Raw genomic sequence first — 9104 nt, forward strand, 5'->3', positions numbered from 1 at the left:
ATACTAACAAATGAAACTGATATGAATATGAAATATCTTCAGTTCATATCTTTCATATGTTCACAGTTTGTTTTCATTTGTTTAGTTTTTTTTGTCCATATGATCCCAACTTTTTCTGATTTGTGATTATAAGCACATAACAGTATAAAGCTAAACAACAACAACAAAACCTATATATTGCTTTACTTTGCTCCTCAGAGAAAACACAACTAGCAATTCAATCCAAAACTGTAACGGCATTCGCACTATTTATAAATAGCATCTTCATCGGTTCACCAGTCAACTGATTGCATGAATTACATTCCCGGGAGTAATAGTCATTTGCATCGCCTCGGTTTACACTGCCAAGAAATATGTCCATTTCTTCCCTCCTGTCTTTATGCTGCAGCAGTAAACTGCCCCACAATTTTCCATCAGTCACAGCTCTGTCCTCTGGACCCAAAGTGGATGTTTGGCTGTGATCAGTCTCCAAAGCCCCACCACATCTGATCCGACGTGTAGTTTTGGTTTTCTCATTTGCTCTTGAAATTGGTTTCACAAACAGAGAGTGTCAAGGTGCATCACCAAGCATCTTTGACTTTTAACTCCGTAGTGATTCAGTGTCTGTGCCAGAGTAAATGTATGACTGCAGGCACAGGTGAGCCAGACACGAGAACTGTCAGCATATCCAGTTTGATATATAGTGCTTGTGGTTATGAATGAAATACATAATGCAGGGTACATATGATGATGGGCAGCCTCCTTTCATGTTCATAAATGAGATTCTTTTGCTTTAGTGCTGAAATATATTTACAGCTTCAAGCGTATCTGTGCATTTTAACATCCTAATGAAGGAATCCTTTCTCAACCTGCTTTCCAGATGTCGTAAAGCAATTGCTCTGGTTCATGTTAATTATAGGTGATATATCCCTGAGCTGCGAGGGGAGAAAAATACAATTTGCTGCACCACAGGACAAGGAATTCATCCTCGGGTGCTGCGGTTTCCAGCCTTGTTTGTTCACGCAACGTGTGTCTTTCATTTTTTCCAAAAGAAAACTGGGAGGGAGGAGGACCTGAGATTTCAATTTGTGGACAAGATGGAAAGCCAACACAGATGTCAGGAGTGAAAAATAGTTTCAATTGACAAGCGATAGAAGTTTGCGGTGTTGGGCTCTGATGGTTCTGGCAGATGGGTTTCTGTCCTTGCCACCTCTTCACAGTGTACATGCAAGATTGGCTGTTGGTGAATGCCTGTATCTCCTTTCATTTAATTATTCCATGTTTTTTTTGTGGCAGAGAGGGGGGTTTGGTGTGGGAGGTAATTCATTTCTACTACTCAAAATGTCAGAGGGACAAAAATGATTGTATAATAGTAATGTTACATGAGTGGAATTTATTTAGCAGCAGTCATGATCAAAAGCTGCCAGTGCCATTACTACTCTGTTAGGCAATGACTGTCATACCTGTAACAGCACATTCGGTGACTTAAGGAGCAGCTGTAATCAACGCCTAAAAATCATCACCTAGTATTCAAGCATATTGCATAATCAGTGATCGTTCAGCAGGAATTAAAGTAAGAAAGTAAGGCTTTTCCTTTTGAGAAGAACAAGAAGAACAAGGTTTTGAAAGATGTCAATAAATAAAACAAACATTCCCATGCATTCGGTCATCTGTGCAAAATTTTACATTCTACTCCATCAGGGTTTGTTTGTTTTTAATCTCTTCTGTTATCCATCTTTTTTTTTTTAATGTCCCCTTTTTGGGTGGAGGTGCTGCAGACCTAATAACTCATTCACTCAGCTTAGAATACAGAGGCGTGACAGGATGCGGGACACCAGCTGCAAGTAATACATAAAGATGAAGCAAAGGGGAGCGCCTCTTGAAGACAAAACCAATTACTGCGGCAATTTCTGAGTCAGACAATGGACACGGGTCATTTCATATCATTTCACGCCAATTTTTCAGGAAATATACCTTATAATACACTGTATATTTTAACTAAATTTGAGTGTATGCACTCACCTAACATCTGAGTCTAGTGGAGAAACAAGGGCAGAGAGAGCAGAAAGGTCACATGAATGCAACATAGGCCAAATACCCTTGCATCATTAATACAGCACATGGTGCCAGGAACACCCTTGATAAAAAACTTGATAAAATGCAGTAACCTAATGATAAGAGGAAGTTATTTCCAGCTCGTCAAGATGGAACTAAATAGAGGTACAAGAAAATGTAACTCTGGAAAACTGGAATATTTTACAACTGAGAATGATTTACAGGAGAAAACAAAAAAAGACAAAAATTATTAAGCTCAGCAGAACTGGGAGAAGCTACAGGGTCAGGTAATTTTTAATCATCAGATGTTTCACCTCAAGAAGCAATTTTCACCTTAAACACAGTTATTTGACCTACAATACTGTCGACACAGGGAACACTGTTGTATGACTTATACCTTTCTTCCTGGTAAAAGAAAAATCTAATTACTGATGAGTATTTTTAAAAGTATGAATCTCATAATGCCACATAAATCTTAGTGCACACACTTGATAGGAGTCATGTTGCATTGATATTGCAATCTACGTTATTGGGCTCTGCCCTTCACTGTCTTCAGTGATAGAGTCACTATGTAGATGGCCTCATTGTGGCAAAGCCAGTCAGCTGAACATTAATCATCTATATGAGAGCCTTGGCTTGTAAATAAAAACTCATCCAAAGCCAGTGCAGGCCTGAATAGCCAAAGGGCAAAATAAACCATGTCTTTTAAATGCATAAAGTCTTGTAAAGAGCAGATAAGTGCTTCTAGGACTGACTGCAGTAGTGGGTTTTTTTTGCCATTATGTGAGAGGGATGCTGTTCTGCTCGAACTACTGCTGCTGCCATAAGTTTATTTAAAAATACATATTTACAGCTTGCTTCCTCCCACAGTCCAAAAACATGCATGTTAGGTTAACTGGTGACTCTAAAATTGTCCTTAGGAGTGAGTGTGAGCGTGTGTGTGGTTGCTTGTTTCGTTTGTCTCTGTGTGGCCCTGTGATGGACTGGCGACCTGTCCAGGGTGTACCCCGCCTTTCGCCCGATGACAGCTGGGATAGGCTCCAGCCCACCGGTGACCTGACTGACAGATTAAGCGAGTATAGAAAATGGATGGATGGATGGATATTTATCAGCTATTTGCAGAGATTTTGTCATATGAACTGCAATTTACTGCATAGATGGCTGGATATGCTTCTCTGTCACTGTTCACATTAGTTAAAATGATTAAAATAACCTGCTTCACTTCAATTAAATATGTTCGTTTGGTAGGATGTTAATGCATATCTGTTCTTGAAATATCATGCTTGCATTTATATTGTATTTTCTAACGATTTATGTATCTTTTTTGCCCTCTTAGTCTCCTGCAGGATCAGACAGAAAGCTGTCTACAGGGAGAGAAATGCATGTCATGTCACAGTGATCTCAATGAAATATGAGGCTCCAGCACTAAGGTGAAAAGTCACCCTTAAAACGTCACCTGATATGTAATGTTGGGAGATACATGATCGTTAATTGAGAGTACAGTTATAAATAATCTGTTAGAGTAAAAGAGGAGCTTCTTCTTTTTTTTTTAATTAAACTTGCTCTCTTAATAACCTGACGTTCAACACATTCATAAGGTCTGACTGCAGGCTCCTCACAGCACTGTGACATATTCATTGATAATGATTTATGACTCGAGTCAGTCTCATCATTAATGAAATGATTATTTGTGACGGACCATGGAACAATGTGTCAAACCTGTTTGTGAAAGAGTAAAGGTGCTAAAGTAAAGAAAGACAAGACAGAAAGATGAAATTTTGTTTTTGAGTTGAGACATATTTCTTTTCCCATCATTTGCTTTCCTGATCAAAGCGTTGCTTCATCTCTGCCACTGAGTGCATGTGTGTTCTTCAGTGAAAAGAGGATCATTTAGGTTTCTCTTTGCTCCCCCTTGTTGTGCGCCAACAGTAAATTAATTAACACTGTGCTCAGGTTGTATTGGTTTTCAATTTTTATCTATCACTGAAAGCTGAGTTGACTAATTAAAGAAAACAGGCATTCCGCTCCAAGACTGCAGGTAGTAGCTAGAAGCTACTGTCACATGTAGTTCAAAAGCAAATTACATACAGTACATTAGGCATTCAATTCAATTCAATTCAATTTTTCATTGAAGTCTAAACATCCATTTGAATTTACTGAAAGTTCATATGCCTGTAAGTGTTTCATCTTAGAAAAAGATGCTAATCTCGCTGATGTTATGTTTCCTATGCTGTTACGAAAATGGCAAAAGGGTGGCCAGCTTGCCACCCTCCAAATGAGTCAGCAATGGGCACAGTTAGCCACTGCAAATACCATCACTGACAACAGTTAAATATATATGCAAAAATATGTGACCCATTGGTGTTGTTTCAAGAGAAGGTTTCCAGGAAATTATAATTGAACTGGAGTCATAGTAAAGTTACAGTAACATTATGTGTAATGAGGAGCTAAGTGGAAGCCCTGCATTCTCAAACATTCAAATAATAGCGTGTTTTTGTTTTTTTCAGTTTTGTTTTAACTTGATTTTTGGAAAAAGTGAACCACCTGCAGCATATTGTATTTTCTTTGTTTCCTACAAAAGATGTGACCTGCACTTCTCAACAAAGAGATTTTAAAGTAGCTCCTTGACATGGTGAAATACTGAAGTGGCTATTTTTCTATGAAACAGTTGATATAACAGTCACTGTGTCCCTGGCTCTGACCTCGCATCAAGTGTCTCTCAGCTTCACAGTTATTTAAATCTTGGCTCTTTTCTGCCTTTTCAGCTCCAATAACCTTCATGTGCAAATAATGAGCAGCACACAGCATTCAGTGGTATTAGTCAAAGCTGACTCATTATCCTTCCCTTACAGTTACATTATCACAATGAAAGTCTTTGCTATTATTATACACCCGTAGGTCTGTTTAGGAGCTCGGAGGTATTGGGTATCAGAAAAATTTGAAAAACGTAACACGAGTACTTCAACAAAATATTGCAGAAATAATTGAGTGTTATGATGCCTGAATCATCTTTTAATTCCTGTGAGTCATGGACCCCTTTTTGGTGCTCATCAAGTACTGTGCTTTGCAGCCAACTGAGTAATTTGTCCAGAAAAGAAACTGGTGTCATCACAAATTAACCTGTGCAAATTTAGTGTTGTGCAAGATTTACCAATTAATTTCACCTGATACGTTGCAAAGCCATGCGATATATACCTATAACTTTTTTACATTATGTGTAAAGAAAGGCTTGGATTGGAACACTGCTGAGAGATGGTTTGCTGATTCACTGTGTCAGAAGTAGCGGCAATGATCTGAAAATGGGAAAAATGCAATATTCTTTGCCTAGCCAAACTGAAAAGGTTCACATTCTGGCACCCCCGTGGCACCCTCTGGCTGCCCCAGTCTCCTATTGCAGCCTATGTCACCCTGGCTTCCACAGGGTGTCGGTGTATTTTTAATTTATTTATTTTCATATTAATTATTTTGCTTTGTGTGTGTGTTTGGTTATGACAGGTATGTGATTGGATGAGAAAGTTAGCAGGGCAGGGTTGAGTGTGAGGGACGGAGGCCCTGGTCACTAAACAAGCCATTTCCATGTAAGTTAGACATTTTAACATTGTTGCTAACTTGGACAACAGCTGGAAGGTGACTCAGATATTTACCATCTGCAGCGTGTGTTTGTGATTTTGCATCTAAGCATCATGTGGTTGCACCAAAATGAATTTAAGTTCTGTCCTGTTCATTTGAGCAGATCTGAGAATCGCTCACTTCATATAAAACAGTTGTAAACAAAAGCGCTTTTCAGAAAATAAAAAAATAAGCAAAAGCAAAACTGATACATCCACAGACTAAAATATGATTTGCAATAGGGAAGTAACATTTGTTAAAGCAGGTACTGATATAGTGATAGAATATCAAAAAGTAAAAAAAAAAGTAAAGAAAACACAAAAGTGAGCATTTGAAAACAAGCAGCCCACAAAAGATCAGTGGGTAACATAAGAGCCCTTTCAAAACTGATGTTTTCAGCTTTGTCTTCAAAAAAGAGAAGCTATCAGCTTTTCATACCCAAACTGAGAGCTGGTTTCACAAGAAAGGAGCCTGAAAGCTAAAAGCTCTTCCTCCCCATCATAGACCTGGAAATTCTGGGAACAACAAGCAGGCTGGCATTCTGGGTTGATAGGGAATAATTAGATCTTTCATAAAACATGGAAGAAAGATTCTGAATTATTAAAAATTTTACAGGGAGTTAATGTGGAGAGGCTAAAACAGGGCAAATGTGATCCCTGGCTGCAGCATTTTTTGGATCAACTTAATGGGAAATGTTTTTACACCCTGCTAAAATGGCTTTTCAGCAGCTGAGCAAAAATGTGATATATGCAAGAACAAGTTTTACAGCATCACTTTGGCAAAGGAGGCTCCTGCTTCAGGGAATATTCTGCAAAAACTAAAAAAGGCCACTGTTGTGATCTGTCCTTTCTGAATAAAAAGACAGTTCCTGGTCAAAAATGATTTCAAGGTCCCTCACATCAATACCTGCAGCAAAGTAACGCTATCAAAAGTAACGATATAGACAGATGATAAATCTCTGAGGTTTTTAGGGCCTAATGACCTCAGTTTTGCCTGAATAGAGGAGGAAAACGACATGTCATCACCGCCCTATTGTGTCAAAGACAAACCTGAAACTTCAAGAACGGATTTAGTTTCATTAGCTTACATAGATGAACAGAGATTGGCGTCAATGGCAAATTAATAGAAGCATGTCATATTTTCCAAAGGATGCATGCAAAGAGAGAACAAAATTAGTTTAGAACTAATTATTGAATTATTATTCTTCAATTACTAAATATCCCTAAATTTTTTCTTACAAGTGACAAACATTTGCAGCATAAACCCTTTCACACACTATTTGTTCTATTTCAGCACTCGTTTATGTAGATCTTTGGCGTTTTGACTCGTTTTCACTTTTCTAGCGGAAAAAAACGTAGTAATTGCCAGCTCCATAGTCCGAAACTTGGCATTAGAGAAACCAACAACCAAATGTATTCCAGGGGCCAGAGCGGGAGACAAAAAGACAATAATAATAAAGACGATAATCTATAAATACAGACAAATTTTGTCAAAACAGTGTTCGACTCCTTAGTTTTCTCTGGACACCTGCCAAATCTGATCTGTGATGACATGTTTAGCCACATGTCATTCTTCAACCGCTGGGTGGTGTCCATCAAACAACGTGGGCTACATAGATAATTGTTAATTGTTGCTTTCTGTGGAAAGCCTGGTCTGATTAGAAGAGATAACATCCATCCCACTTTGGGAGGGATGGCTTTTATAGCCAGAAATATTGCCGGATGTTTTAGTCATCCAAAAACGTGACAACCCAGGGTTGAGACTAGGACGTAGAGCTTGTTTGTAAATGACTTGATTTGTGATCATCATTTTGATATATTTTGTCTTACAGAAACCTGGCTGACCATTTTTTGATAACCTTCGAGTTTACATTACTTGACTATACAGCATCTGAGAAGATATTTATTTATCAAAGGTGTCTATCAGAGAATGCTGTAGCCAATTTAAATAATTAATTCCATTATCATTTTCTTCACTGTCATATGCAACAACAGAGGGCAGCTACTTAAACTTTACTCCTGTAGAACTTGAGTCTCTTGTTAACAGCACTACAATTTCAGTATGTTATGTTATGTTGATGCATTTGGCAGACACTTTTATCCAAAGCAACTTACACTGGTAGGGTCTTGCCTAAGGACTCCTACTGGAGGTAGTACTTTTCATGCAGGGGATTTGAACTCAGAAAGGTGGCAGTCTTACCACTGCACTATCCACTCCATGTGCCTTAGAGCTGACTGTAAGACAGTTGGAAAGAATGTGGTGTTTCTCTGATTTAGAAAAGTCTCAGGGCCCGTCCACAGGAGAATGTTTTAGTCGAATCCGCATTAACTATATCGTTTCGGCCTCAAGTCTAGACGGATCCTGCTTTTTCGAGGTGTGAAACCGGTATTTTTTGAAAACGGGTCCCAGAGTGGATAAATCCTTAAACACCTAAGGATTCACGTGGACAGAGAATGTGGATTTTTTTCAGAAACAATGATGTATAAGCTCCACCTCTCGAACCATTAACCTCAGCTGCCGTCTCTATATGCATCATAATCATAGACATATAAAGAATAAAACTTTAACAAGTCCATTGTACTTGTATTCTTCCAAACTTTATAATGTCTATGGTCATAACAACAACAGCAATAGCAGACAATAGGCTTGTACTACCTTTATACATAGACATTAGAAAGATTCTATACATGCTCCATGACTTCCCTTCTGGTTTTAGTATATTGGTGTGGCGCCGCCACATACGGGCCTGGCATATGTACTACAGCGTTTTGGGTCGTTTCCAGTGAATCCGTGTGGATGCAGATATTTCTAGAAACGACGTTGTGACTATTTTCAAAACAACAGCGTATTGGGTTGCGTACTCGTACTCGTGTGGGCGGGCCCTCAGATAGTCTGGAAAGATCTCGACTAATAACATAAAAAACCCTTTGTAAAGCTAGAATTGCTTACTATTCAGCATAGATAGAAGAAAATAAGAGCAATCCCAGGTTACTTTTCAGCGCTGTAGCCAGACTGAGGCTCTCAGCAGTGATGATTCCATGAGCTTCTTAGCCAGTAAAATTGTTTGAGAGGATCCTTCCCACCATTATCACTGATGTATCATCAAGAACCGCAGCTTTAGAAGTATCTTCAGGACCTGATTTGTATTTAGACTTTTTTTATCTAGTGGAACTCTCCCAGCTAACAACAATAATAGTCTCCTCTAAACTTTCAACTTTTATTTTAGACCTAATCCCAATCAAGAAGGTTTTCTCCATCATCATCACTCCCATATGGGATATGATAAATCTGTCTTTGTTGACAGGCTATGTACTACAAAATTTTGAAAGGAACTGCATTTGGTGGGTTCATCCAATAGATTCCAGGTTGTTCTTGTAAATTAAGAATTTTCCTCACACACCAAAGTAAGTCATGAAGTTCCACAGGGTTCTGCGCTTGGACCGATTATTTTCATTTTATAC

Source organism: Leuresthes tenuis, unplaced genomic scaffold, assembly GCF_036924035.1.
Source record: "Leuresthes tenuis unplaced genomic scaffold, fLeuTen1.0.hap1 SCAF_18, whole genome shotgun sequence".
Taxonomy (NCBI): Eukaryota; Metazoa; Chordata; class Actinopteri; order Atheriniformes; family Atherinopsidae; genus Leuresthes; species Leuresthes tenuis.